The sequence below is a fragment of the Galeopterus variegatus genome, unplaced genomic scaffold, assembly GCF_000696425.1.
Source record: "Galeopterus variegatus unplaced genomic scaffold, G_variegatus-3.0.2 Scaffold10442, whole genome shotgun sequence".
Taxonomy (NCBI): Eukaryota; Metazoa; Chordata; class Mammalia; order Dermoptera; family Cynocephalidae; genus Galeopterus; species Galeopterus variegatus.
The window spans coordinates 13448-18145 of NW_007736553.1; the positions used below are offsets into that span (position 1 = coordinate 13448).

Below are 4698 nucleotides of genomic sequence, written 5' to 3' on the forward strand. Positions count from 1 at the left end.
GGAGAATGGCATCTTGGACTGCCAGAGCCCAAGTGCACATCACTCAGCCCAAGAGGCAATAAACTGATTGTTAATGTAAAAGGCAGCAGGACCAGCAATTTATTCTCAACTGACTGAACCACAGGAATTTTTGGAAAAGGCAATTTGTTCTGCTGTCTCCATGAACAAAAATGATGGGCATCTTATTAAGATCCTGTGAAACTGTATACCAAGAAAAAATAATAACAATAAATTTTTAAAAATCTTATAAATAGAATCTTGTTCTAAGTAACTGGAATGAAGATTCAGAATATTTCACTTGATTCTCAAACTTGAGACTGTTCACTGACCCAGACCCTCAAATCATGGGACAAGCTAACCTTGAGAAAAGACTACTACTGCACACATGAATGCTCTGTTTTCCTCCTAACTCTATCCAAAGGCGCTGGTGTGTTGGAGCCAGCTCAAAACAGGTCATGAGGTCTGATTGTATATATCTCGTCTCACTCCATGGTCAGCAAAGTCACGGTGGTTGGTGAAAATTTCCCCAAATAAGAACATGTATGCTACAAATTCTGCAAATATAATTAAGCACTTTTCCTCCTTTCACGTAATCTTTCTTCCTTCTTTCATTGTGTTTATTTTCTTTATTTCTTTCAGTTTCTTATTCTTTTCTTCCATCCTCTTTCCTGCCCTCCCTTCCTTCCTTCCTTCCTTCTTTCTTTTTCAGAGAACACTGCAAATAATTTCTCAGAGTACTAATGCTCAAAGAAACCTGTCGACTTTACCTAGAAAATTGTGAAGTGCTTAATAGGAAATTGGCATTACAGCTTACAGATTAATGTGGTCACCTATGAGAAGAATGATAATAAAGTATTAGCCTAATTTTGTTTTACAAAGCATATTTTATGTCCATAATTATATCCTACTATTATTGCCAAATTTGTGGCATGTGTAGTTAAAAATGTCATAATTGGCTTTCATAATGTGTGAACAAGGGATATTATGGTAGAAGGTTCCAAGAGAAATCTACAGTGTTCCTGCCTATCAAAATATTAAGAGTAACAAAGCATCCCCAGGAAAACCACAGTGATTAGTGACACTATCAGTGCTTGAAATACCATGGGTACAGATGACTGCTATGCCCCTACTTAACTAATGCTTTACATGATGAAGAAGAAAATTAGATATTAGGGAGTGAATTTTGATTATTGTAAACTTTATCATGCTGTGACTCCAGTTGCCTCTGCGATTGCAGATGTGGTTTCTTTCTGAAGTGGGTAGACACACATCCTGAAAATTGGTATATAGTGTCCAATAGGGTAAGTGATTTTGCTCTAAGAGCAGCTTATATCAGGGGCAGCTGTTTTAATTTGACAGGCCCAGCAGTACACATTTGCTCCTCTAACTCTTCCTATAGTATTATAAGTACCCAGTTTCCTGTATTATGCATTTTGCTGCTGAAAATTCATGCAGTGGATTCTATTTTCAACACCAATCCCAGAAAAAATATAATGAGAAAGATCAAAATTTTTTAAAGAAAATACAGAAAAATACCCCAGTTGCTTATACTGTGTGAAAAATTAAAGAGACCAAACTTTGTCAATAAGATAAATTGCAGATGATATCAGTAATTTAAAAAAAAATACTGTGATTTATGTCTTCAAGCATTTTGAGCACTGTAGTTCATGAATAAGTCTACATTCAGACAAAATCCCCTTAAGTAGAGAATGATTTGGGGCTGAAGAGTTTGTAAAGGGCTTGCTTTATGTCCTTGTTTTTAAGACTGTAGATAAAGGGGTTTAGCATGGGTGTGACCACAGTGTACATCACTGAGGCTATAGCACTTGCCCTGTAGTTTTGGGTAGCTGCAGAACTAAGGTACACTCCAAGACCTGTACCATAGAACAAGGAGACAACTGAGAGATGAGACCCACAGGTAGAAAATGCTTTATACTTGCCCCCAGCTGATGAAATTCTCAAAACAGATGTTACAGTCAGAGTAAGAGAAAAGGATAACAGTGAGTGGAATAACACCTGTAATTCCAGCTGCAAAATATATTATAGTATCAATGGGGAAGGTGTCAGAACAAGAAAGTTGGACCAGCTGATTAAGTTCACAGAAAAAGTAGGGAATTTCCACTTCTTTCCAAAAAGACAGTCACGAAACCATTAAGCTCTCCAACAAAGACTGCAGAGCAGTTATGATCCAGGATGCAAGAAGCAGGAGGCCACAGAGCCAGGCGTTCATGGTGACGGTGTAGCTCAGGGAGTGACAGATGGCCACAAACCAATCATAGGCCATCACGGTTAGGAGGAAGTTATCCAAAACTCCAAAAAGCACGAAAAAGTATATCTTAGCAATGCATCCTGCGTAGGTAATGAGTTTGCTCTGTCGCTGGATGTTCAGCAGTATCTTCGGGATGCAGGTGGAGGTGAAGCAGATGTCAGCAAAAGAGAGATTGAAGAGGAAGAAGTACATGGGTGTGTGGAGGCAGGAGTCAGTGATAACGGCCAGGATGATGAGCAGGTTTCCAGTGAAGGTGACCAGGTACATGGACAGGAACAGCCCAAAGACAAGAGCCTGTAGGTCTGCCTCCTCTGAGAGTCCCAGGATGATAAATTTTTTTCCAGTCCAATGTGCTGATGAAACAGCTGGAAAAGATACAAAAGTATTGCAAATTTAGAGACACACAGTGTTCAACAGATTAACAGAAATTTCATTTGCCTTCTGCATACATTTAGTGAATAAATTCCTATTTATCATGTACAGGTCTATTTCTCTTTAGCTGAAAAATCAGGGAATACCAAGTGATTCATCTTCTTGATGTTGTCAGTGAGTAGCCACCATAGTCTTTTTTCCTCAACATTTGTCCATGGCAACGTTTTCCTCTACACATTCTCTGAGACTTTTGTTTGTTCATTCATGAAGTACTTTTACTAGATATTTTGTGCCAAGTGTAGTTTCAACTTCAGGTCCTGGAAACAGAAGGGAAGCGAATATATTTTTAAATCCTTGTCTTTAACAAGTTTTATTGTGAGATACGTGGGTATTTGTATGTTGGGGTAACAACAGAATATCAATATACTATGAAATTTATTTCATGTGGTTACTATAATTAGTAAATGATGCAGGGTAAGGATGTTATAGAGGGAAGAGGTGTTGGTTTGTGTTGCTTTGCCTCCCACGGATTTGTCATTCCACTTCCCCTGGGTGACGGAGATGCAAAGGATACTCAAAGCCCATCTCTTCTGAGCAATGAGAGGCCCCAAAGTGGTTAATATCCCACCAGAACCCTCAAGCAAGAGGGATACCTTCCTCGGGAAATTAATGCCAAATTGGGGTTCTTTTCCTGCATTTATTTTCCAGACCAGGAAGTTACAGGAAGAGAACAAAAGTGGTGTTATAGTTTAACAGTATAGGCTGGTAACTTTCAGTGAAACAAGTCAGGTGACATTCCAGTAAGGCAATTAAGTGGTGCTATCAACACAAGCTTGATCTTAGCAAATATTCCTTTGTAACAGCAATTTCTCAGTATCTTTACATAACGATCAGTACCTAGTCTGTCTTTGAGCCAACAGCCTGCTGTGCCACAAATCTTTATCTTTATCTTACACCAGAGACTTATAGCCTGAGGAAAATTTCCTGTCCTTGCAAGGTCAATATTTAAAACTGCAAGACTTTGGAAAACCAGGCCCTGTGAAGTACATAAGCTTCTTAGTATATTCCACAAAGAGGGAAGTCTTTCTTTGTGTAGTCATCTCTTATTAGGGCTTTTTAAGCAGATAAACTGAAGGAAGTGGAATGTAAATCAAGCATATATCTCTGGGAAAAATATGTATGGCAGAAAATGGCCATTTGAATGGTGCCCTAGACAAGAGCCTTCTTCATACCATTAGGGAACAGCAAGGAAGATGGTGTGACTTCAGTGAGAAGAACAACCTGGATCAAATTCATAAGGAAGATCCAAGCAGGAAAAAAAGGTTAGATTTTTCCACTTCTATTGAAAGCTGCTAAAACATGAGATTCTATGTTTGAGTTGCTGGTCTTTACATGTATATGCAAGTTATATTATGTTATATCATATGAAATCATATCATCTATTGTATTTATATAGTTTTATATATTATGCATAATATGTATAAAGAATACATAATTAATTCCTCCAGAAATTACACTTTATATACATCAATTTCCATTTGGTCTAAATTATGCATTTTGGAATATCAATTACACTTTTGAAATACAAATTTTGTAAACAAGTTTGGGATATATATTTCACTTGTGGTCTTTTACTGATAATTTCTTCTACTCCCTTTATACACACAGCCAGTGCATTGACAGTGGTATTGTGCACTCTGGCAAACAAGGCATGGGTGATTGGCTTTTTGAGGACACTCTATAATATAAGCCAATCAGCTTCCTTTTCCGTTGAGATTTGAATTTTTTAACTCAGAGTTTCCAATGAGGGTTGTCATGGAAAAAAAATAAAATATTGCATAATTGAGAGAGGGAACCTTGGAGAACCAATGGAGCATTATAATTTCTACTTATAATGTTCACAATACCCAGAAAAAAATAATATTGGAAACATCAATCTAGATAAACATTTCCAATCTTATGACTTAAAAAGTTGTGTATCCTTACACAATCATGATTAAGTTAAAAATATATATCAAGGAAAAATAAAAATACATGTAAGAAATGAACAAAAACTT

General features: G+C 37.2%; 1 pseudogene; it reads right to left on the reverse strand.

Annotated features, from left to right (window-relative positions):
* Positions 1 to 1698: 1698 nt before the first annotated feature.
* LOC103609999 overlaps positions 1699 to 4698 on the reverse strand; it is a 6591-nt pseudogene continuing 3591 nt past the window's right edge.